The sequence below is a fragment of the Urocitellus parryii genome, chromosome 4 (genome assembly GCF_045843805.1).
Source record: "Urocitellus parryii isolate mUroPar1 chromosome 4, mUroPar1.hap1, whole genome shotgun sequence".
In the NCBI taxonomy this organism is placed as follows: domain Eukaryota; kingdom Metazoa; phylum Chordata; class Mammalia; order Rodentia; family Sciuridae; genus Urocitellus; species Urocitellus parryii.
In genome coordinates, this window is record NC_135534.1 from 195,470,043 (window position 1) to 195,497,626 (window position 27,584).

Here is a 27,584-nt window from a genome sequence, read left to right on the forward strand (position 1 = left end):
CCTATATCCAAGAAATAACCTCAGAATGCAAGTGACTGTATGATCAGCCACTCTTATTTATATTTAAATCACTTGCAAACTTTAGACGTTTATTTGCATTTAACCAGTCACCTGAAAATTGAATTCTTACTATGCTATGTTCTTTACATGAATTACCTCATTTAATCCTGCAGTGATCTGATGAGGTTGGGCTTGATATTTTTGTAGCATATCTAGCCAAATGTCCAACCACATTTGTTCTCCTCTTATATACAGCATACATTTGTTTTCTGTGTATGTTGTAACAAATTACCACAACAGAAATTTATTTCCACCTAGTTCTGGAGGCCAGAAATCTGCAATCAGTTCCACTGGCCACAAGTCGAGGGGCTATGGGCCCCCATGCTCTCACCAGATTCTCTAAAGGGCAGTCTGTTTCTTGCCTCTTCAGGATTCTGGTGGATTCTGACATTTAACTAGGTGACTAGGTTATGTGGCAGGATAGAATATAGCATCAAATGTGTTTAATACCACCTGGCAGTTCTAATACCACCTGGGAGGATAGAGGCTGGGCCATGACACTCACTGTTCCAGGAATATTCAGAGTCAAATTGGAGGAAAATAGGCTTTATTCAAAGCCAGCTTTGAAGGAAGATGGAAGAAACTTAATTGCTTCAAAAGTTCCATCTCTGAAAAGCTCTGGGACCAGGAAAGCTTTTAAAAGGGGAAATGAGTGCATCAGGACAAAACACAGACATTTCACAGGTTTCACCTCCTTTGGAGTCTTTGTGGCCCAAAGGAATTTTACAGGTTTTGCCTCCTTCTGAGTTCCTGGAGTTCCCTCATCATATCAAAAGGAGGTGACTTCCTGTGGCCAGCAATTGTATCCTCCAAATTTCAGGGGAGGGGAGACCCCAAATATAGTCTGTTTCAAATGTGGCTGTAAAAAATAAAAGAAAAAGCATCATAAAAGCAACACTGAAAGAGCTTTTAAAAATGGAGTCAGGAGGCCATTAAGGAAGGAGAACATAGGTGTGCCTTAGACCACTGTCCCCGAATGTGGACACTGAGTCACTTTTACTTCTTGATGGCACCTGGAATAATTGGACAATTATATTGCATCTAGAGATTTAATATGTGTACAAAGAGGTCATTGCACTCTTACTTTATTGACATTATATATATATATATATATATATATATATATATATATATTCTTTTATTTTCTTTTTGCCCAGAAGCTATAATCATGTAGATCACATGACAACAAAGATGTCCTTCCTTTCAATATCCAACAATATTATCGTGTGTGTGTGTGTGTATGTGTGTGTGTGTGCGTAAATGTGTGTATCACATTTCTCTATACATTCATTTGATGATGGACACTTAGTTTGATTGCATGTCTTGGCTATTATGAATAACACTATAATGAACATAAGATGCAGATATCGCTTCCAAAGACCAATTTCATGTCTTTTAGATATTTATCCAATAGTTGGACTGTTAGGTCAAACAGTAGTTTTATTTTATTGCATTTGTTGTTTGAGGCATGTCTATATTGTTTTCCGTAATGGATGTACAAATGTACATTCTTGTCAAAAAGACAAAAGAGAACATGGCGGTGACAATGTGAAGAAAAGTGAACAATAACATACTGTTGGTAAGAATAGCCATTCTAACTGAAGCTGGTGATATTTCATTATCCGACTCTGTGGCCACATAGTGTCTGATGAATATGAGCAGCTGTCCTCTGAAGCCTTGGAGGCTGCTCGCACTTGTGCCAAAGATGGCTTTCATATCCGAGTGCAGATCCACCCTTTGCATGTCATCCATATCAATAAGATTTGTCCTGTGCTGGGGCTGACAGCTCCAACAGGTATGCAGGGTGCCTTTGGGAAACCCCAGGGCACAGGGGTCAGGGTTCACATTGGCCAAGTCATCATGTCCATCTGTACCAAGCTACAGAACAAGGGACATGTGATTGAGGCCCTATGCAGGGCCAAGTTCAAGTTCCCTGGCCTCTGGAAGATCCATATCTCAAAGAAGTGGGGCTTCACCAAATTTAATGCTGATAAATTTGAAAACATGTGGCTGAGAAGTGGCTCATTCCTGTTGGCAGTAGGGTCAAATATATTCTCAATCGTGGTCCCTTGGACAAGTGGCAGGCCCTGCATTCAAGAGGGTTTCCACTGTGCTTCTTAAAATCACACACACACCAACAAATCCTGAATTGTCTCCAAAAAACAAACAAACAAAAAATTAGTAATTCTGAGTATTTTTACATATACCTTTAGGGCATTTATGCCTTCTCTTGAGAATTGTCTGTTCAGATCTTTTGCCCTTTTAAAAATAGGATTATTTGTTTTCTTCTTATTGGGTTGCTTGATTTATATGTTGGGGCATTTGCCTCTCTTGTGGGGTATTGGAGATTGAAGCCAGGGGTGCTTGGCCATTGTACCATATACCCTTTTTATTTCTATATTTTGAGACAGGACCTCAATTGCTAGGGTCTTGCAAAATTAATGAGGCTGGCCTCAGCCTCCTGAATTGCTGGGATTATAGACATGTAACACCACGCCCTGTGGAATTTGCTTCTCACCAGATGTGCTCTCTTCCATTCTGTAGGCTGTCTCTCTTGGTTGTTACCTTAGCTGTGCAGAAGTTTTTACTTTGCTATTATTCCATTTATCTATTTATCTATTATTCTCTCTATAAGGCCTATATAGACATAAGTTTTCAGCATGTCTATGCAGATATTAAATTAATAACATTTTCAAATAGTCATTTTCATTTTAAGGTAAAATTTGAAGGTTGTAGGCCTGATACCTCTTTGTGACCATTCCTTAGTTTTCTAGAACATAGAACCATCTCTAGAGACAACAGTTCAGTCATATTTTATATACTCTTGGAAACCTCTGCATTGGAGTATAATCATGTGACTAGTTATTATCAATAGAATGGAAGCAAAAATGGCATGTGCTATGAATATTCGTAGGCTTTTTATCAGCAGGATATACTTTCTCATGTTTTTTGCCTCTTCAGCTAGTTGTTTACAAATGATGATAAGCCTTCAAGTGTCGTAAAGGCACGAGATATTCCAATTCTGTACACCCTCAGTGAAAAATGGGTCCTTATAAATACAAGTCAAAATTTTGGACCATATGTACTGTCCAGCTGAATGCCATAGAGCAAGTAGCATTTCAATTGCAAGTTATAATAGGTCATAACCACATGCTAAATCATGCACACACCATCAAATTATGGTTATCTTCCCATCTGGATAGTATGAATATTATATTTTGTAGTCAAGGCAGACCTTGATTTGTCATCTGAGTTTCAATGCCATCCTCTGTCTGCGTTATCCACTAGTATCCTCATTTGAGCAGATATTTCTGCTGGTGTTTTTCACTGACTGTTCTTTGTTAGTTTGCCTTTCTTTATCTCTTGGATGACCTTCCTGGACATGACTTCTGGCCCTGTTCACTTTCAGAATTTGCCAGTTTCTTTGCTTTTACTCAGCTTTCAAGTCTGCCTTACTGTGCTTACATCAGTCTATTGCTTGCAGAAGGCCTGAAATACATGTGTGTGTGTGTGGTGGGGGCTGTCTTTGAAATAATGAAATAAACTGATGTTGAGATAATTGCAGGAAAAAACAGAATTTAGTGTCAAGTGTTGATTAAAAATAAAACAGAACAAAAAAATATCTATGTGCCATAAGTATCAATAAAACACGAGGAACAACAAATTCTGCAAGGCTGTGTGTGCTTAAATGATTCACTTGCTAGACAATCAATTTTCAGCAAGTTCACCTGCTCAATAGATGCAAGATATCCTTTCCAAATCTGAAGCATCTATAGGTACTCTCCCAAGTAGGTCAAGGTGTGTCCCCTTTTGCTATTGGAAATTTGTTGCAATAAAATTTTTTCTGCCAACAAAGTTGGCAACAAAATCCTTTAACTTCTGATTGCCCTTTAGACTCCACTTTGTGAAGTGTGGAAATCTATGTGCCACTAAGAAAAGAAACAGAATCATGTTAACTTAAAACAATGGCAACTAAAGTATAGCCTAAAGAGGGGGAAAAGCCCAAACTAATAAAATATTCTCAATAATCTGTTCCCCAGTTGGTTCATCAACTATGGGAGTGCACCATTGGAATTGATTTTTGTAAAATTTTATTTTAAAAGTAATATACTAACATCAATAAAGTCAGCTATTTTTATATTAGATGAAGATTATCCTACAGTTATAAAGCAACAGCTGTGATCACTTTAACCTGAATTGATTCTCACCCAGTATTATTAATGTCTCAGTCATAAAACATCTTCAGAGATAGTACATAGCACAACCTTCATTCATAATTCCATAATGTATAATCACCTGCCTATTGTCTCTAATTCATAGCCACACTCATTGTAAGATTGGTTCCTGTGCTAATAGAAGTAGCACACATGAATCAGTAAATCTACTTTCTAAGTATGACTGTTTCTTAACTTGTTTAAATGTCTTGGGTAAATACATTTTTATTTCTTTTCTCAAAGATTGCTAGTAATCTGTTATAACTGTAAAATACCAATAAGATAAATCAACAAACACACTCAATGTATTTGAACAAACCCTATGCTGTATGTGTGAGTGAAACACATAATCAGTCTACCTAGGTACCTTGGGAAGGACTGGAGTGATGATGAGGATGATTAAAATGTTTCAGTGAAAGGGAAATGTTATCCATTCAACATTTTCTGCACTAAACTCCTGCCTGTTAAGCATTATCTACTCCCAGCTCTGGTCTTGCACCTGTGCCCTCTGATTTAGATATTGACACACCACTTCACAGGGCTAAAATTCCCATCTATTCTTGGTGCTGCACCGAGTTCTTCAGGCTGTTTGTAGAACCTCTAGCAAGTGCTACTGCAACTAAAATTCATCAGTGACTTTGCATTTCCATTTGGGTGTTCACAGCATAAAAAGGCTGTGTTTGGTTATTCACTTGGAAGAAAATATCTGCCCTTCCCAGTGGTTCCCAGTGACTTTCACTACTTTTTCTGGTAGTTCATATATTTTTAACCACTTGGCTGATGATGTGAAGTGAAGGAGGGGGAAAGGATCAGTTTGCCGTTATTTGTATGAACGAGAGAAAGCTGACTTACATCTCCATAACCCATCCTGGATAATGGAGATGACTGCCCCACTGCTGTTCCTGAGACCAGACCCACAGCAAATGAACATTGTTTAGAGCCAGTTTCTCATCAAGACTAAATCACTAGGCTGATGGATTATTGCTTTTTGGAGATAAATTATGCTTTTAATTTTGCAAATGCATTTGGAGCTGTAAAGGTACACATATCTAGATGTAAAATTAAGAGCAATGCTTTAGATTAAGTAGCTTCCTGATTTGCATTCTGCTGAGCAGGACCAATAGGCATGGAGTGGTCTGAGTCCCTCATTTTCTAGTATTTAACATTCTGTGTCTCAGTGACTGTGCCATTGTGGTTTATTTCCCATGTCACAATAGAAACATGTTTATTTGCCTTTAATTAAAAAAACGCATTCTAATCAATAATATAAAAGAACATAGCACTAGATCTTTTTATTCCACAAATGTGTGCAGGGCCAGAAAGTAAGATTGTGAGAATATTCAAGTAGCAGCACATTTTTCCCAAATCCTGTATTTTTTGAGGGTCTACAAATAGTAGGAGATGAAGTATCAACTTTAAATTTATTTGCTTACTTTGGGAAATCTATTAAAAATACCCTCAAATATATGTATGATGGAATAGAACTGTCTTAACAGGAATCAACAGTGGGTGAATAGACATCTATTCTCTTCTTGTGTGAGATCCCCTAATTTCTCATTCTTTTAAAGTCAAAGCAAAAAAACAAATAATAGCCATACACAGTTACACACATTCATATGTTCATTCTTAAACTTACCATACTTATATTAATACATTTGTGTAATAACTGTGCACAGAGAGATAGCTCCATATATTCATGAACTTGTGCATACACTCAGAACCCAGACATATAGAAACTCAGGCATGAAATTTATTTACATATTCATAAACACATGCCATAACATATCCCTCTCATCTCAAATGCCCAAGCCAAATCCAAAAACCCAGTGATGGACATTCTAAGAAGACACATTCAAAATCATAATAGTAATTATAAAGCCCTCATTCTTCCTCATGGAAACCATATATGTCATTCACTATGAGATCCAAGTGTGTATGTGATTGTTGATGGGGATCTTTCTCTCACTAGCAGTAGTGACCAGTGCTATGATATGTTTCTCTATATGCTGGATGAAAGTCAGTTCAACATTTTCTCATATATCAAAAATCACCACTGCACTGAAGAATCTCTTCTTAGAACAGCAGGGAGATCATTTTGGCCTACAGGTCTTTAATTGAATAAAACAAATTGATCATGAAATTTTCTCTATATGTATTCAAGGTTTTTTTGCTACTATTAAAAAAATAATCTAGGTCTATCTTTGCTTGTTGTTCACCCTTTACTTTTGCCTGGTTGTTGGGTTGCATTGAGAGAATTAGTAAAAATTTACAGAATTCAATTCTACGGCATCTTGAAAATGGAATACTTTTAAGACAAGAGAAGAAAATGGAGAAATTTTTTCCACAATAAAAACTGATCTCATTAATTTCTATCATCTCATGTGCCTCACTGTCGGGTCAGAGATGCAATGCAAACAGCAAAAGAGATGGTTTCCGTCCTTATGTAGTATATGTGGCATAAGTTTATGAATATGTAAATGAATAAGTAATCAAGATAATAAATATAATACTATAATAAGTAAAAATGTTTGAAAAGAAAGTCACTTTGCTTTGTTGATTCTTCTTTATTGAATTCTTTTCTATTATTATTATTATTATTTTAATATGGGTGTTTCTTTGTGGTAAAGAAGATCTGGAGAGGGAGGAAGGGAGGAAAAGGAAGGTCCTGGGGAACAAGATTGATAAAATTAGGGGCATTTATGAATATGATATAATAAGTCCACCTATTATGTATACTTACAATGCAGTAATAAAATGTATTAATTTTTAAAAAGTGGAAGGAAAAAAATCTTACACTGAAGAAATTTGAACAATTTAAAAAGTTCAAATGAACTTCTCTGAAGAAGAATTAACATTTAAAGAATAAATAAGGTAAGATGTGATCTGAATATAACAAAAACAGAGGCTTGCACATAAAAACTTAACCTACTGGATATTATACTAATAATCGTATTATATGTCCTCCACCAGAATTTAAGTTCTCTGTGATAAGGGAATCCATTTTGTTTCCTGTTTACTCAAAGTAGTGGGGACATAATGTGCCTATTATATAATGGGTGCTTAATAATATTTTTCTTATGCATGAATTCTTGCTTAATACTTAAACAACCCTAAGAGTTCAATATTATCATGATATCTATCTTAATAGTAAAATATTTAGTGCTAGGATGGATAACTAACTTTCCTGAAATCAACAGGATTCAATGCAGGTCTGTTGAACTCATAATTACTCTGCCTTCCTTTCTTGGAGTCCATATCATTCTTTTCTTAATAGAATAAACCATGGAAAAATGGCAGACACTCCTTTTAGTAGTGAAATGACCAGCAAAGTATGCTGTAATGATCGAATACACTATGTGATGTGATATTGTATGATTATAAAATACAGTTGTGTTAAGAATTTTATTGTATTCTTAAATCTAGAATACATTTTACCTTCCATTATGGAAATTTTAAATTAACAATTATTCTAAAGCATCATAAAATTAAATGTAATATGATGTACACTACCCACAATGTTTACATTTTATATATTTGCTTAAGATATACTTTTAAACATAGAGTTGAACCTCTCTTAACTTCTGTTTATAGAATCATTTTGTTTTAGAACATTACATAAATGATAACTTCATGGCATTTGTTTTGTTTATCTGAAGTTTCTAAAATGTGTCCATGATTTTACATGTAGAATTATTTTATTCACTTTAACAGCTTCTTTTATCAGATTAAATAAATATTCAGTTGTTAATTCTTATCTGTAGGGGATTAATTACAAGACAGCCTATGGATACCAAAGTCTAGTGATGCTCAAGCTCCTTATATAAACTCATGAAGCATTTTCATATAACCTAAAAAAAAAATACAAGTAAGTACTTAATGAGTAAAGTTCCTGAGTAACATTGCATGCATACATGGACATTCATTCTAATATACATGTGTGTATAAAATATATAAATAATATATAAATATATAAAATATACAAATTTATATATAAATAATATATGAATATATATAAATTCAATGCCTATGTTTCTCACATGCGTGCCTAGGTATAATGGAATACAATATAGTGGGATAAGAAAGATCACTTTGATATGAATCATCCTCTTTATCTACTAGTGACAGAACATTGGGTAAGTTGCTAAATGTGAGTCTTAGTTTTGTCTTTATTAAATGTATTTAGGCAGAAGCTTTCTCTAGTGTTTTCTGAACAGAAGATATAGTGTGTGTAAGGCATCTGGTTGTGCTGCTTGGTTAGTGCCCACAGTAATCATGATGGCAGTGAAGAGGATAAGTGGATGAAGAAGAGGACCCCCCTACACTGACAATGAATTGGGGAACATATACCTAGACAGAAGAATAATATAAAGCAGTATGCTGTGAGTATCTCAAAACAAGTTTCTATATTTCACAATAGAAGTTCAAAAGAGGGAGATATATTTTAGACTTAATATTACAGAAAATAAGCTAAGTGCAATGGCACATGCCTGCAGTCCTAGTGGCCCAGGAGGCTGAGGCAAGAGGATCGCTAAAGCTAGTTCAAAGCCAGCCTCAGCAACAGCAAGGCACTGAGCAACTCAGCAAGATCCTGTCTCTAAATAAAATACAAAACAGGGCTGGGGACATGGCTCAGTGGTTGAATGCCCCTGAGTTCAATCCCCAGTTCAAAAATAAATAAATAAATAAATAAAGGAAATAAGTTATGATAATTATGAAAATTATCATATGTATTCCCAGGATACATATGTGGAAGAGCATCTCAACATGTAAAAGAGCATCTAAAGTGATTGAGGTAATTTATATGTTTTTCATAGTTACTTTGGTCTAAAGCATAGACACCCCCCACAGACACACAGACACTTACCCAGTTGGTTCTTTCTGTGTCAAGGAAGTCTTTTATTCACACTAACCTTTGCCTCTTGAGCAAAGAGGCAAATTCATTACCAGTGAAGGCTCCTTTGGGAGCTCTAACAAATGAGTTCATGGCTTTACTCCAGTTTCTAATGGATACCTGTCCTAGTGACAAATACCACTTTCACAATGAGCGCACCTGGATCCCTTGGCCACCAGATCACTACCGTGGCAAAGAGAATCAGTTAAGCATCCATCCTCCTGTAGAAGATGGAAGTGCTCTATTTTTGGCTACAGTTTTCCATTTCTATCAAACAACCTTGACAAGTGTGCATGCATTAAGGATAAATGGGAACTCACATGCGGAGGTTCAGAAATTCCCAGACTGCATAAAGAAAGTATAGATATAAGGAAAAATGTGGCATATGAGTTTAAAGTGACCAACAGTCTCCTACGGGAATATAAAACCCATTTCTCCACACTTTGAATCAGGGTTTGCTTTGTCAATTGCTTTGACTAGTACAAAGTGACAAATGGATTTACTGATAGTTTCAGACCCAAAGACTCAGGTCACCTTTGACTTCTTTGTTTGTTCTGTGAGAAAGTTTTTCCAAGACCATCACAAAAGAAAGAATAGAACTCTGGAAGATGGAAGGATAGAAGAAAAATCTAAGGAGCCCCAGCTGAGAATCTGTACTGGTTGTTAGACATGTAGGTATGTATGTCTCAAACCTTCTGTCCCCACTAATGAGTGATCCCAAGTAAAACCAATCCAGCCAACCGTCTAAATGAGAAATGATGAATCACAATTGCTTTCAGTCACTAGGTTAAGGGGTAGTTTGTTACACAGCAATAGATTACTGATACATTTGGGCATGGGTATAACTGAATTCCATAAGTCTTTCTATTTTATCCCTGACAAGAAATATAGATAACAAGATTGGGGTTGGTTACATTTCTAAACATGATTTCATAAAGAGGAAATGACCAATGGTTATGGACTCCACAATTAAACAGATTTATTCATTTAATAGCTGTATGGGAATATGGCCAATACTTGCATTCTCCCTATACTCTGAAATTCAGTCCATCTTGTTTGCATTCTTCCCCACCCCATCTTTCCTCACCTCTTCACTCAAACTGATCAAAGTACTGCAGAAATATGCTCTCTATTATACACATTCACTCTCTCTTGCTCATATTCCTTCATTTATTTACCCATCCATTCAGTCTCTCACACATCAAACATTTATTGATTATTTATACTCTATGAGGTAATATCCGGGAAACATATTGATATGGTTAAAATAAAATCCTATAATAGTTGCATATCCCAAATCCATCAATGTGTCTAGAATGGAAAATGAATAAATAAATGGAAGTTCCATTTTAAAGTACTCACACTACTTAAAATAAAGATCTAATTATCCATTTTAAAGTATTCACACTACTTAAAATAAAGATCTAATTATAACTGTTTTTCTTCTTTTACTAGATATGTGTGTGCCTATATTTATGTACATATATGTTTAAATGTGCAATGAGCATGTATAAATTATATGCATTTTTCTTGAATGTATGTCTTTCATGGGTATCCATGACTGCATAAGTTTCTGGATGCCAGTGGGTATAACATATGTGTTTTAGCATGTGTTTATGTGTATGTGTATGCACACTTAAAAGCAGATAACTGTGCATGCATAAAATATACATATAATATGGAGATATTTGTGCTTTCACTGTGCATGCATAAGTGTATATGAACATGAGAAAAATAGACTTGATAAAGAACTCATAAGTCAGTTCAGGGCTGGGGCTGGGGCTGGCTCAGTGGCTTAGTGGTAGTGCACTTGCCTGGCATGTGTGAGGCACTGGGTTTGATTCTCAGAGCCACATCTAGATAAATAACATAAAGATCTATCAACAATTAAAAAAAGCTTACAAAAAAGTTGGTTCATATTCTACCTACTCATAACAAAGTAGAGTATGCCCATGTTTTTCGATTCTGTCATCCTTGCTTTGACCTTCCCAAAGATATTAAAAATAGGGAGATAAACAATGACCCCCAAACTTCACACACTTCGAAGATTCTGTGTTTATTTATTCATCTCCAAGCTTCACTTCTGGGTCCTAACACTTTTACAGGAACACCACAGGTATTATCATTTAAATAAATAGATTGTGACCATCAGTATCTTCAAGAAATATTCAATAAGGAAATATCAGGTAAGGGAGATGTAAACAAGTTAATATGTGAGAAAATTGTGCATTGATATTTTATGCTGCCTTTAGAGATGAAAAGATCACTAGTCAAGGGCTTTGGTAATACTTGTTGACCTCTGAAAGGTGCCACATCAACTCCACTAATTAAAGACCAGGGAATTTCAATGAAGCCATTGATGACATGGATTGCTGACAGAATACCCTTTTAGATGGTTAAATGAGCAAAACCTCAGTTAGCAGTCATCACCCGTTTGGAATGAATTACTGGCTTTACTTCCTCACTGCCCCCTCAGGAAGCCTTAATGGGCAATGTGTTTTATTTTTCTAGATTTAGCAATCACGCAAGATAATGATGCTGCAAAATTCCCATTGTCTTACCTTGGAGACCCCTGCCTGCTCAATATGTTCAAGTTATGTTTGGGAGGTCCCAGCCTCATCAAGAAATTTTAACCTCAAACAAACAAGGAAAACTCTTATGTAATTTGTTGTTTAATCCTCAAAGCAAACTTTTTAAGCATCTGAAACATACTCAGGAATCTCCCACTTTACTAATCAGCCTTGATACAAATAAGACTTAATGCACCATTTAAGAAGGGCTGTAACAACAAAGCATTTTCTGTTTGCCATTCATGTGCATGTGCTGTTTTATTTTCTCTATACAGCATGCATAATAGGTCATTGTTATTATCCCTATTTCAAAGATGACAAAACAAAGGCTTAGAGGAGATTTAAGCACCCATATGGCATATGATAAGAACCTGGGAAAACTGGATTGAAAGTTACACCTAATTATACACATTTACTCATTCACCATGTGTTTGCTTAGCACAGTCCATACGTTAGAACTTGCTCTAGTGGGTTGGAATGTAGCACTGAATGAAACAGACAAAAAAGCCATTCCATGAAAGTTGATTGAATTTTTCAATGTTAATACCATTCCTGATATTCATAAAAACAGGTTTTACCTGGGTGCCCTGGGGCACGCCTGTAATCCCAGCAGCTTGGGAGGCTGAGGCAGGAGGATCATCAGTTCAAAGCCAGCCTCAGCAAAAGTGAGGCACTAAGCAACTCAGTGAGACCCTGTCTCTAAATAAAATACAAAATGGGGCTGGGGATGTGGCTCAGTGGTTGAGTGCCCCTGAATTCAATTCCTGGTACCAAAAAATTTAAAAAAATGCAAAACATAAAATAAAAACAGGTCTAATAGTTGTGAATGATGGGAATACTTTCAGAGAGAAAGGATAAAGGGATTGAAGAAAGGGATTTTAAACAACTTAGACAATACTTAGAAGATTTTGTAGCAAAGGGCAGTAGAGAAAAAGGGAAAAAGCTGGAAGGGCAAAAAAAGTGAAGCTATATTATTTTTTCAATGCTGGGGCCTGTTGGTTAGAAAAGCAGTTGGCTGCATAAAAGAGAATACACAGTGAAAGAATCGTGGGGAATAACATCAGGTTTTAAAAATAACAATTTAAATGGGAGAAGCCAAAGAATCCTATATAAACATACAGAGGAGTCAATAGGGAGCTAGGTGGCTATGGAAATCCTATTTTTCTTACTATTATTTTTTTCAATAAAATTGAATGCAAAATACATGGTTTCGGTTAGATATGGTCATGGAAAATACGAAGGCTTGTGGCAAACAGAAAAGATAGAAGAGACTTAGAAAAGTAGACACAGACATTGCTACAGTCTTTCTCCAGACGTTTAAATACTAGCTTCCAATGGAATTAGCCATTGAAGAGCCTCGTGACTTTGGGCTTGGCAAAGTTAAATGTTAGTTTCTTCGTTTATAGAGTTCATTTCATTCATGACATGGTTTTAAAGTGCAAAACCGTACCTTATGTCTATATGCATTATTTCCTGTAATGTACCAAACTCACATGAATTTTTCTTATGTGTTCCTAAGAAATCCATTTAATGAAGTATCTGTAATATTTTGTATTATAATGTATGTTTGTATAGATGTCCTCTTGATTTGTTGCCTTCTTTGCTTCCACATTGTATGTGGTATCATTCCAAGTTAACATCCTCCCTATTTTGTAGAGGAAGGCAGGAAAAATTCAGAAAAGGTTGAGTGATTCATCGAAAGTTACCCAGGGCACTTTGGCTTCTGTAGAAAATTGGGGCATCTGATTTATGATTTAGAAGCCTTGGTCACAGAACCAAAACAAATCTATTAAAATAGAAAGAAAGAAAATTGACATTCAGAAACTTAACTTTGCTCTCCCATGTTTCTATGACAATTTAAGTCTAATGACTTCTGCAGATGTTAGAGTTCAGGGGCCTCCGCTTGAAGGACTGTCAGCTTCAGGAGCTGAAGACAGAGAATTTCAGGGCATTCAGAGGTCCCACACAGAATAGCAAAGGAAAGAAAGAAGGATGCAAACGGGAATCAACTCCAGGTAATATGGGTGTTTTTCTGAACCACTTAAGTAATTGCAGACAAGCAGAGGAAGATACCGGGTCTTTCTTTAGAAGAAAAAGAGCTGAGATAATAGGCACTTCTTCAAACCTTGAATCTCATGTTTAAGTATGCACAACACATTTTAATTATCATCACTATTATACCATTCATCACCATGCTGCATTGTAATAAGAGGTAATAGGATGCATTGTCCCTTTCTTACATTAAATGTGTCAAGTACCATAAATAGGACAATTGACATAATTGCTGTAAATCCCAGAGTGTGTATATATGTGGGTGGGAGTGGGAGAGATGTTCACCCAACCCTCACTCACAATATTGCAGGATGAATTTACATAATTGGGTCTAAAAATGGTATGTCACCATTAAATGTACTCACAATTCTTGCCTCGGGCTCCACACTACCAGTGCCTCCCCCTTTCCAGAGGAGGAGAGCTTGCTGCAGTGATGCTCCTGCAAAGCCTCCCATTTATTCTGTGGGTTAGTTAGAGACACACAATAGGGCACATTATTGGAAGCAAACTGATTAGTTTGTTAAAATAAACCTTCTTTTATTACCTTTGAGGAAGGAAGGGTCACAGGAGATTTCACATTTTCATAATGAATGGACAAAGTGAAATTAAATATCTTCTAAAATTAAATATCCTCTAAAATATTTATATTCCAGAATATGTCATGACATGTTGGAGGATGAAGGCCACCTGACAGGGGTTTCAAGTACTGTTTACTTACAAAAGTCACTGTGAATTTGTAATACTATCTTACCTTTAGAAAATCACCCAAAAGCCAATGTGGTGTGGTGGCACACACCTGTAATCCTAGCAGCTGAGGCAGGCAGGAAGATTGCAGACTCAAAGCCAGCCTCAGCAATTTAGTGAGGCCCTAAACAACTTATCGAGACACTGTTTCTTTAAAAAAAAAAAATACACACACACACACACACATGCACACACACACACACACACACACACCACATACATACTGGGGATGTGGCTCAGTGGTTAAGTGCCACTGGATTCTATCCCTGGCACCAAAAAAGAGAAAGAAAAAAAGAAGAAAAGGAAAAAAAAATAGATATTCACCCAGATATCTGGAGAGGGAAGTAGTCAAGTAGAGACTACCCTCTCCTTTCTCCAAAGAAATAAAGTAGGAGAAGATCTGCAAGCTTTCTATTCAGTCCTGGGTTAGGCAGCCTTCTACCATGAAAGTCAGCCAGATTTCTCTGATCTGCACAATGGCAGAGGAAAGTCAGGGATATCATAACTTCTGTCTTCTCCTTTACTGCAAGTCTGCATCCTTCCTCCTGTTTGAAATACTGTTATTAGAACTGTCTTTCAGTGAAAATTGTGCAAATTTCCCATTACGCTAAGCTTTACCCTTAATTTTGTTCTAGAAGGGGCCAGCATTTCCCAAAGTGCTCCATTTTGAACACAAACATTTAGAATCCTTGTGCTCAGGTCAATTAATTTTCCATAAAGCATATACAATGATTCTATAAAAAATTAGATGGGCCTATACATTCCCTTGCTAAGTAACTTTATCGTCTTCTCATTGCTATTAGGATAAAATCCATTCTTGGTAGCATGGTTTAAAAAGCTCTTTTTGATGTGACTCCTGTCTAAGGTACCAAAGTCATGGTTCATTTCTCTCCACACCTCTACCCTCCACCTGACCCCTGTTGTCTTCCACCCTTTTACTTGTTATTGCCCCAGGGGCCATAGTAAGCCACCTTGCTGTCCACTAACCACATCCTCTTCAAGAGGACAAGATGGGGGCCCTTATATCTCAGGAACACTCTATGCAGATGCATAAGTCATATCTCCTATTTAAACTCCTTCTACTGGTATACAATAAATATTACATCCGCTGAGACATCTTTAACAACCATTGCTCAACTCATGCACAGGCAATTTAGATATTCCAGCTAAAGGCTTATATAACTTCCACTTCCACTAACTTAGCTCCTTTCCAAACTCAGTCAATGACATCCTCATCATGCTCAAGTCAGAAACCTGGGATCCGTTTTTGACATTTCCTTTTTCTTCGGTACCTTTCCGTTTCCTTTGTTCTCTAAATAATCCTTCCACAAGTTATCTTTCCTAGACTTTGAAAATGCATACCCTTGAGTTAACCTATTTTTCCTCCACTTCTTCTTTGGCTGTTCTAGCCCAACAACCGTTTCCTCTCACAATGACCCTACTTTGCCTCTCTCATCACCCTCTTCAACTCCAGGACACCTCTAGTCTAGTTTCCATAGATGATAATGATTTTTGAAAACACTAATCAGATGTCAATCTTCCTGCTAAAATATCTTAGTGGTTTCCCACTGAACAGTAAGGAAAGTCCAAGTTCCTTATTGATATTAGAAGAGCTGGATTCTGTCTACCTCTTGGCTCCCCAAATCAGTGTTGAATGTCAGTTGAAACAGCTGTATCTTATCTCTTAAGAATGAATTTATCCTCTCCTCAGCAAGACCCTTGTGACCAGACTCCTCTCCCTTCATCTAAGTACTCCTTGTCCTCTATTCCTTCTTCTCTTCATCCCTTTAGAACACTCATTTTGTAATTTTAACTGTCCTAGAATGAGGGCAGGAAATATCTTGACTCATGGATCACTGGTACCCTTACAGTCTAGTCCAGGGCTTGATCCAGAGCAAATGCTCTATAAATATTCATGGGATGAATGAAGAGCACAAATTACACACAGTGATAATTACTGGTTTAATTGTTTTCTACCAAGATGTACTCTTTGAGGGTGGGATCAGAGTGGACCCAACATTAACTGTGAATTTCCTCCCTTTATTGATTGATTAGCTCAATTTCTTTTAATACAAACCTGATTTTAGCCATTTTCTAATACTGAATTTAGATTAAATAATAGTCACTAAACAAATAGTTTGAGTTAATGAAGAGATGAGTTCATAAAGTAACAAATATAGGTAGCTTTAAATTTCCACTAGGATTCAAAAATGAAGAAAAAATATAATTCAAAAAATATTAAAGGAGCATGCTTTCTATACTCTTATCATCTTGTTGCAAATTATATTAATTAAAGCTGTCAAACTTTAAATCCCTCACAAATTTACTTTACCAAGCAATTGTCTTTCATATATATACATGCATATGTACATATGAAAAATATATACATGTATACACATACACACATAAAACAATTGCTTGATAATGCTTATATAATATTGATATAAAACTTTTTTTTCTGGGTTGGGGCAAACTCAGAGTCTTGGCCACACTTAGTAAATGCTCTGTCACGGAGCTACATCCCCAGTCCTCTCACATAAATTTTAATTTCTGACAAAGATGTTTTAGGAAAGTTGTTGAAGAAGAAACCACAAGGGACTTGGAGGAAGAAGATAATGATTTAAATATTAGCTCTGCCAGTCACAGTTTGTAAGACCTTACCCAAGTCCTCTGAACCCGATGCACGTTCCTCTGCCCACTTTTGAGATGGACGTGTGGCTGCCTTCCATCAGGCTGAACATGGACATGAGCCTGTATGTTTCATGGCTCGAAATACAGCAGGAATCAGTGAAGGAGTTTTTCCACTTAATATCTGCCATCCAAGCTTCTCTCTTCCAAAGTCTGAATACGGTATCATTTTGCTGGGGTTTTTGTTGTTTTCCTTTATTACAACGGTAGAGGAGATTTGGCTCTGACTCTAAGTTCCCTTGTTGGTGACAGCTGTCCTCACTCCATGGCGTCAGGGATCATTTAATAGCTGATTTTGACCATACATATACCAGCAGCAGTCAAGATGCAGTTCTTCAATCTTCTCTGGAATGGCAGATGGCCATAGAACCATCTGTGCTTTGGAGACTGAATCATTGTAGGAGAAAATGTGGAAGGAAATAACCATTTTCTATCTAACATACAAACTTTATGCTGATGGAAAATAATAAATCATTCTGAAGATATCTTGGTCCTTTATGGATATTTGCAACTTTCCTCTTCTAATGTGCTAGACAGAAGGCTGCTTTGGTGGTATTTTTTAACACAATAATAACTTATATTCATGGAGTGTTGTATACTATTTCCAGCACAGAGTACTTCCATTCATTCCAAATGTCATTTATGGACCACCAATTTCATGTCAATCCCTGAGATAGGAAGACGAATATCAATCAGCAAGGAATCTCCTCTCAAGGGACTATATAAGAGTGTGTGATAACATTAACAATGAACTCAGGCCAGCCTCTTCCCTCTCTTTCAGAAAGATTGGATGTACCCCATGGTCCCCATATCAAAAGTTGAATAGTCTTGACTACAGAATAGACAAATGACTCGTTCAAAGTGACTTATGATTCGTCTGTCCTCTACAATGAATAATTCCAATAGGCAAACTTTACCAACTTGGACAAATAGGAAAAAATATTCTACAGAAATAATATATCTAAAGTAATGAGTCTATTCAAATCAGCATGCCTGTCTTATTTCATAGGCAAACAATAGCACACATTCATTGCTAGCAGTGCTACCAATGTTGAAAAGAACTCTTAATAAATAGACAAGATGTGCAATTACCCAGTTCACAGGATTTTAAAATCATGCTAATAAGGTTTTTAAAAACATTATTACATGTTGAAAAAAATGTTTATGCTCTTAATGTGTTCAATAAGTTCTTCCTTTTTCCTGTATTCAAAATACTGTCTTTATTGTAGTCTTGCTTTAACCACATCAGGTTGTTAAATTTTCTATAATATCCATGTTCTCGACTATACCTGGAATCATCTTGTCTCCTTGAACACCAGGAAAATATTACTTGCTCAGATAACAACTCTCCTAACTTCTTCAGATAGAATTAATTGGAAAGTCATTTGTGATCCCACAACACTATGTAAATATTTCTACTACAGCATTTTAGTCTATGATATTGCAATCATTTCCTTATCTGTTTGCATTAAATATATACTCTTTGGCTTACCCCATCTTCATCATTATTGACAACAACAATAGCTACGAGTGCTTATGTTACAGACACTGCACAAGTTTTCCTAATCTAGCAACTCAGCTATTATATTCTATTTTACTAATGATAAAAAGAGATTTAGCCAAGTTCACACAAATATGAATAGGGAGGTTTTAAGATTTCAATCCAGGTAAACAGGACTTCATAGCCTAGAGACCTTTTAATTATCATATCAGAGCTTATCTCAGTGTTTGACACACAGGCTTTTATCAAATATTTTTTGAATTGCATTAACAATTAATCTAAGGGATCATATAGGGGAGGCCTTTGGTCTAGTCACATTCAAGTAAGTACACATTGCAAATTAGTGAGGTCCAGATTAATGAGGACCAGGCAGAGTTCTGGTGGTGCAGCTAGCAGATGCTATAATGATCTATTATTATAGCTAATAATAATCATAATTACAATCTGAACTATGTGTCTTGGCTGCATAATTTTCTGGCTACAGAATTTTCTCTGAGTCAGACTAGAACAGTAAACTAGATAAAGATATGATGTTGCCTGCTGCCTATAGTTATAGTTATTTTAGACATATTGAGTAGAGGAAGGAAAACTAAAACTCTTGCATCCCACACTATTTTGGGGTGACCTGAAATGAAATAAAATCCGTAAAGGAGATGTCATTTAAGGAATTGCTGAGCTGAATCTTAGAGTCATGTGGTCTACAAGATGAAATCTTTACTTTATTTAGTACCTACTATATGCTCAATGATAGATGTCCTTCTGTTGTCTGAGAGGATAGGAGTGCTAGAAGTATTTATTATTCACTTGTAAAATGATAAAACTTGGTCTTAAAAATAAGCAGAAGTAAAGTCAGCAGGAGAGTGACAGATGACAGATGAGGAAACTGGACAGGAGAGAATGGCTTTGATATGGGCCCGGGAGCGTATCCTTCCTTGCACCTGCCTATTGGAAGAAGACCAAAAGAGGATGGAAAAGCATCTTAGTCCCCAATAAATGGAACATTGCGTATTAGTAGGCAGGGTCACCACATGTCTGTTTAGAGCCTCCTGACTCTCGTGGATCAGGTAATGCAGGGTTTGACATTCAATGCTGAGTTACCATTCTTTGCCTCCTTTCACTATGACACATTACAAAATGTTTTTTTTTCTTTGTTTGGTAGAAACAATTAGACTTGAAGAGAGGTAGAGACCTTATTTAGTGATTGAGGCTAAGAGATAGGCTATTGCTCACTTTTTACAAGAGAGTTCTGCATAGAGACTAATAATGATGTTATTGCTCCATTTTCCCAATTTTTAAAATTTTTTCACATATACATACTGACTTTGTAAATATCACGGAAAGAAGTTGCAAGTTCAAAACAGAATGTACATATTTTGGGATCTTCCAGCAAAATAGGATCAGCTGTCAAGAACAACCTCACCTTGCCCTCTAATGTAGTCAATCTACATCCTAATCAGATGTACTACACTCTACATACAGAGGCCCAGATTCTTATACTTTTCTTCCCATAACAATGGAAACTATTTGTTCCTCATTTGTACTTCCTTATTTAGGTCTCAAGAAGCCCATTTAGATCAGGTATTGCTCTCTCTGTCTGAGGTGTGAGGGCATTGCTTTTACAAATGTGTTGGCTGGAATTCTTTTGATTGCAAGAGGCAGAATTTGTGTTAACTTAGACAAGAATCCCACAAAATCAAACAGAAGTGACTCTGGTTTAAATAAGTCCATCAGCTGAAATCCTAGTCCCTGGTGTGATGGGACTGAGGAAGTGGGATCTCTAAGAAGAAGAGCCTAGTGAGTGGTAATTAGGTCATAGGAGCTATACCCTCCTGAGTGGGTCAATATTGTCTCAAGGCAATGAATCAGGTCCCCTCTGTTTGAATTAGTTATCACAAGAGCATGTGATGATAAAGTGAGCCCACCCCACTTGCTTGGCCTCTTTTGCACAAGAATTTCCTAATTCTCTGTCCAGTTGTGATGCAGTCAGGATGCCAATGTCATCAGAATTGTGAATGAAATAAACCTACTTTTTAAATAAAATACTCAGCCTTGTGTACATTGTAATAGCAAAACAAAACAGACTAAGAAGTACAAATACACAAACCACAGGGAGGAAATAGACAAATTTATCTTAATCAGCAAACCTCAGGAACCTCACTCTCACTAGGAGTATCTCTGTAGGTCCCTTGTCTGCCTTTACTTTTATTCTCTGTCATTGCAGAACATCTACCTTTATGTTGCATCCCTAATAGTCTAGTGGTTAGAACTTGATCCTCTCAGCTACTTGTAATTGTTGAATAAAAAGTTGGGGGGTGGGGACTGACAGCTCTCTAATTTCACTACTTTAACATTCTATCACAGTGAGAGGAAAAACATCTCTTTATTAATTAATTTTAACCTAAAGTACTCTATTTAGCAGAGTACTTGGGTTAGATGGGCATCCCTCTACCACTCAACATGACTAGTGATTGAAGGATGGAATGAAACTTTTAAGAGCTTTGGTAATCTTTGTGCAAACATACAGTTTGAACGGAAAAAAAACAAATCCTATAAGAAGAGGAGGTTTGTACTTGCATAAGCAATAGTTGTCTATTCCGGGAAAGGTTAGGTGTGTTATCCTGAAGACTGATATTCAGTAAATGATAGATAAGAAATTTAAAGCTAAAGGATTTTCCCCCCAAAGTAAATGAATTATTTTCTCTTTCATGCTAACCAATACAATCCACAAAAACACTTCACCATTTGATGAGCTAATCTTTAAGTTTTCACTTCACATAGTAGATTTATCATCATCCCCATGCCACCAGTCACTGTGGTCTCTGGAACCTCTAAACTCTCCCTCCTACTGCATTTGTGGTTGTACTGTAGATCTTTTTTTCCCCCTAAATTTATTTCAAACTTTTAAAGTCAAGGATCATAGCTTAAATGTTCATGTCTGACTAGATATTAGTATGAGGCTAATGTTATAATATTTGCATTGTTAACAAAATTTGATTTATGTATTTTTATAGAACATCTATTAGGAACAAATAGCTATTCTAAGCACTGGATTAATTGTTTTCTTCTCCTGTTGTTTGCACATAGCCTTGTCAATAGCTTAAAGAAGAGAAGGTGATGAATTATGCTCTACTTCTCTCTGGTTCTCCCCCAAATCTATCCCTCCTCCTTAACTTGCTCACTTTGTTCTAGTCACAACACATTGCTTATTAGTTCTATAATATATTGAGTGCAATGTTGTCAAACAATAAGCATTTAATTTTTATCTAAAATGCATTTTTATATCGGCTTAAAGTTCACATTAACCTTAGCAAACTCTTCAAAATCAGATCATGGATTTTCCCCCTAGAAAGTATCAATAATCACTCCCTTGGAACACTGGAGTCTCCCTTATTCCATGTCGTTATGTACATGCATCCCATACTCCTTTTGAATTGTTATCGTTTGAAAGAGTGGCATGACAACCAGGGCTCATGTTCCTGGCATGTGTGATAAATTGGGCAAGGGAATAGCAGCCGGCTGCAGATCCACCCAGAACGCTCTCAGCCACCTTCTTGTAATTTAAGAGGGTCACCGTGAAGGGAAATGGCCACTCAATGAAGTCACTGTGGCAGACTGGAGTTGTCAAGCCTCATCCAGCTGCTTTATAGATTCGGTCCTTTCTCCTTTCTTCTGAACTCTTCTCTGGTGCTCACCAGCCAGCACCCTAGAGAATCAGCATAGCTGTGTTGTTATTAAAATTCTTTGTCTAGACTTGCTTACTTTCTGCCTTCTCTTTCTTTGTGGGAGAAAAACAAAAGAATCATGGTGGACCACAGAATTGGATACAATCAAAATAGTTCCAAGATGACACCGATTTTGTTTTTGTTTTTTTTAAGCACAGAATCACAGACATTTTATTTCTAATAAAAAAATACAGTACAGATATTTTGTCTAATTTGTTTTTGTATTTAGCCTTGGGGATAGAGGTCATTATAACCATCTGGTAGAAGTGGGTGAAGGAAACTCAGATGAAAACAATAGCATGCTGGGAATTTTCAACTGAATGGATAGAGAAAGTGTGGCATATAAACACAATGAAGCTTTACACAGTCAATAAGAAGAATGAAATTATAGCATGGGCTGGTAAACTGGAGAACATCATGCTGAGTGAAGTAGACCAGACTCTGAAAGTCAAAGTCGAATGTTTTCTTTCATATGTGGAAGTTGGACCAAAATAAGGGGGAAAAGAAGTGGGTGATCCCATAAAAATAGGGAGATTAGTGGCATAATAGAAAGAGATTGAAAGGTTAGAGGAGGAACAAGAAATAGGAAGAATAGTGGAATAAAAGTGACCAAACTCTCCTATGTGCATATATGAATACACCATGGTGAATTCCACAATATCTATCAATAAATAAGTAGAAGGAAACCAGTTGAGAAAGGGGATCAAGGAGTAGGAGGAGGGGAGGGAAAGAGGAAGTACTGGGGACTGAATTAGAGCAAATTATATTCCATGCTTGTATAATTGTGTCAGAGTGAACCCCAATATTACGTATAACTATAATGCACTAATTAAAAAAAATTGTCTTATCACTTCAAAGCCCATACCCAATATGAATATCTGTCCACATTCTTTTGAAACTGAGAAGGCTATTGTCTGCTTGCTTGGAATATTCTTTAGCTTTCTCTTCCTCATATCTCCTCCTGAAAAATAATATTCATCTTTTGATTTCTTCCAACAGAGTCTCTGCTCCATCACTCTCTAGTTGGATACCCCTAAATAAGTTCTTATATGTCTCTCAGCCTTTCTCCTTTGCCATTTTGATAATCATACCCAGCATATGGTAAAATAAGCAATATACACTATGGAAGGTAGCTATAAGTGTCCGAAGAATAGCCAATGTCAAAATATTGGTGAGAACATGCATTAAACAAAAGCCTTTTGTTCACTATGGGCTCTGGATGTTATTTATTCTGCATTATTTTTGTTAAGAACCAGAGGAAAAACTTCCAACCAGATGATCTTCCTACTGTCACTTTCCACACTTTATCTGTAGCTCATCATTGTTGTTACAAACTGAACACTGGCCACAGACTCCAGATGCTTATATATAAACATCTCACTATAACCAAATTGATCTCCTTACCAACAACTGAAAGTACCATGATTCCTCTATTTCTAATGCTTGTACACAGATCTGAGCCTCTTCCTGAACACTATTCATATACATTTTTACCTAAATCATGCCAACTTTTGCATTCCCTGGTAAGTCTCACCCATGTTACTAATCTTTTGTTTTCTCTCATAGTCCTCCTGATAATTCTTCTCCCAAAGCTCTAGCTTAATCCATTCTGTAACATGCACCAGTAGATTTATCCTTGTTGATTTGTATTTCCACTTTTACTTGCCTATTACCATGCAGTATGTCTTCAATCAAATGGACCTTTGGAGGCTGGGTCATCATGAGTCTTTGTATGTTTCAGGGGCCAAATGATGACAGTGATGATGATATTAATGAGGGTGACGTTGGTGGCCATGATGATGAGGATGATGCTTTTACTAACGGTGATGATGATGATGATTCTAAAACTTGCCAGCACTGGGTCCTGGGTGGCCATCGACCAGTATGAGTCGAAGAAGGCCAGATTATAGTCACAGGAACAGTAGGTGGAAGATTGTTCCATTAGTGTAGAAAGGGAGATTGTGTGGGTACTAAGGATCAAGACAGTGCACTTAAGTCTGGAGACCATATAACCCAATGAGTTTACCAGTTTAAGACCTGGCCAAAGGGAGAAGTCAGAATGACCAGATAAAAGAGGGTCTGGGTCATGAGCTAATGATTGACACTGATTATCCCTACAATCAATCTTGAATGAGATGTTATGTACTCTGAGATGGCATGTCCTAGCTTCAAAGTGATAATCATGGATTTGGGAAGAGGAAAGGACTGTGTCCAATCCTAATTTTCACTCTTACCAAGCACAGGACCTTTGCTATTTAATGCCTCTAAGCACGTGTTTCTTCTCTTTAGTGGGATAATGTGCCTCAGAATTGTTGTAACAATTAAAATGATTAATGTTTATAAAGTGCTTCACACAGTGCTTGGCACACTGTTAATGTTCAATTATGAAAGACAAATAGAATAAGGATAATTCAGTGGATGCGGTGGCATGATGAGGTCCTGCAGTTGGCAGTCATGGAGAGGCAACGGAACCTCTCTAAGTGGCCTACATTGGTTTATAACAGGATGCTGGGGAATTGGGAGGCACAGACCCTAGTCCCTGACAACAGGCTAGCAGGATGTCAGGACCATAATTGAGTGGGCTGAGACAGAGATGAGGAATTTAGATCCATCATTGAATTGAAGTGCCAGGCAGGGAGACCGAACATGATGCCCAGCATACAAATGGGACCAAGGCAGAAGAGAAAATCAAGAAGAAAATGTGGTGCACCCAGGATCTGGAAGTGTGTCCAAAGCATCAGATATGAGGTAGAGATTTAAAGCAGCAGGACTGCCCCCATGCTATGCACTCTGGTGAGCCCGAGGCTAGTGTGCCATCTGCCCTCCTCAGGAAACAGATGAAGCCAGGTTCATAGATGAAAAATAGCCATTTCCAATCGGGATGGCCCAAGGAAGATGGGGGTGTGCAGCCAAAGAGGAAAATCATACAGCTGTGCTATCTAAGTACCAGGCTAATTCTGTTCCCTGAGGTTTGGGCTAGATATAAGGTCCTTGGGAGAAGCAAAACATAAACCTATAGGGATGATTTCAATGTGCCATGGGTGATGATGCACAGGAGGAAGATGCACTTGGAACTCACTAAGTGGGTCTTAGGATTTGATGTTAAATTCGGAGACTTTGCATTTGTGCATTCCTGAGGAAGCAGTTTCTGTCTTCCCAAACTGCTGGGTCTTTTTCTATACTTCTAACAATAGCCATCGTTTACTGAGCAGTGACCAAATACCAAGTTTATATTGCTAATTAACTTACCTGGACTATGTCTTTCCAATCCCATAACAATTTATGGAAGACAATCTGTTTTCTCAATCTTCAGTTGAGGCTGGTCAAGGATGGAGAAAGCCTATAGCTGAAGCAGGGTCACAGAGCTGAGATGGTTACGGCCTGTTTCAATCTGGGTCTGTTGAACACCATCCTGAGATGGTAATTACCACACTTGACAGCAGATTCCAATTTTATATGATTTTTATTTTCCCTGAAAAGTGCTTAGTGACATCTCACATGTAGAAAGCGTTTAGGGTGTTCTTGTTGAGTAAGCTTAAAACTGTAACATTTAAGCAGAGAGCCAGGATTAGCATTGCAGCCTCTGGTATAGGTTGTCAGGTCTATTTGTGAGTCCTGTGATGATTTTCTGTAGGTCAGCAACTTCCTCTCCCCTATCCCAGGTCTTCCCCAAAGTCACACTAGTGACATGTTAATCCTTTACTGTGAGGGGTTTTCCTGTGCCCTGTAGTGTATTTAGCAGCATCCCTGGTTTCTATCCTGTCAGCGACAGTAGCATTTATATCTTGGACATCCCGCAAAGACCCAATGGGACAGGCCTGTCCGTCAGGGTGGTGGTATTAGGAGGTGGTAGAAACTTCAAGAGGCAGGGCCTAGAGGGAGGTCTTTGGTGGTCCTCAGATAGGATTTCAGGACCTCTACCTATCCTTGCTATTATTTTCCTTCCTTGACCATGAGGTGAGGGGTTTTACTCCATGATACACTTCCACCACGATGTACAGTCTTGCTACAGGCCTAAAGCAAGGGGGCCACCCAACCATGAAACAGACTTCCAAAATCTGAGCCGAGATCAATCATTTCCCTTATCTCAGGTATTAGTTATAGTGACAGAAAGTTGACTCACACACTAGCCCTACCCCAAGAACATCCTCCAGGTGCAGCAATTCCTCAGGTTCACAAATTCTAATTTACAAGTCTTTTTAGTGTCAGCTTAGAAGGCAGACTGGTCTCTTCAGAGGCCAGGCACGAGCAGGATGGGTGGTTTTGTGTTATGGTGTAGGGAGAATACCGGGTCCTTTCTGTCGTACCCCAAATTTTCCCATTTGGATTTTGTGGTGAAGTGTAAACTGTGCTGTTTGAATCCTGGCATGGTAGTACATAAGAGCACAGAACCTGGTCAGCCTGACATGCTTTCAAATCCAGCACCACTTGTGTGCTAACTCAGTGAACTTGGCCAACTTCCCTAACCTCTCCATACCTCGTTTTCCTCATCTGTAAAATAAAGATAATAACATAATCTATCTCAAGAAGTAATCTGTAAAATGGAGATAATAGTGGAATGGATCCTATAAAGATACGGTAATTTAATCTTTGTAAAGTACAGTGTCAAACAATAAGAAGCTAAAGGGATGTAAGCTTTTACTTTCAACAATGCCTGGCTGTAATCTATGATTGGTTCCATTTTCTTCCTGCCAAGTGGGTTGCTAATAGGATTAGACAGTCAGCTCTTTTGAACAATGGCCAAGTTTAGGCTGTTTACTGCCGAGTTCCTAATACCTAGGGCAGTGCCTGGAACATAATAGGTGCTCACTAAATATTTGATAAATGAGGAAATGAAATGATTAACAGATCAATATGCTAAGAAACAAATGCTGTCGGTTTCATGAAATCTTCATTATTTCAACAGCACTGGTTGTGATGTCAATGAGTCAATGACGGTGAGGGAGTGGAATGGGAGGCCAAATAATATACATTTCAAGGATAAAGAAACCTGGAATTTATATGTCAGTTAGCTTTCAGAACTGGCTCGAATGTAATTTGAATTTGAAAGTTGATTTATCTGGCCTCACCCTTACCCTACCCAATGCAGATCTTAATTGAAACACACACCTCTGGGAGCAGAAGAATAACGAGCTGCCTGCT

The 27,584-nt window shown here is 37.3% G+C and overlaps 1 pseudogene; it reads left to right on the plus strand.

Annotated features, from left to right (window-relative positions):
* The first annotated feature begins 1,680 nt into the window (after positions 1–1,680).
* LOC144254346 (large ribosomal subunit protein uL16-like) lies at positions 1,681–24,330 on the plus strand (annotated as a pseudogene).
* The last annotated feature ends 3,254 nt before the right edge of the window (positions 24,331–27,584 follow it).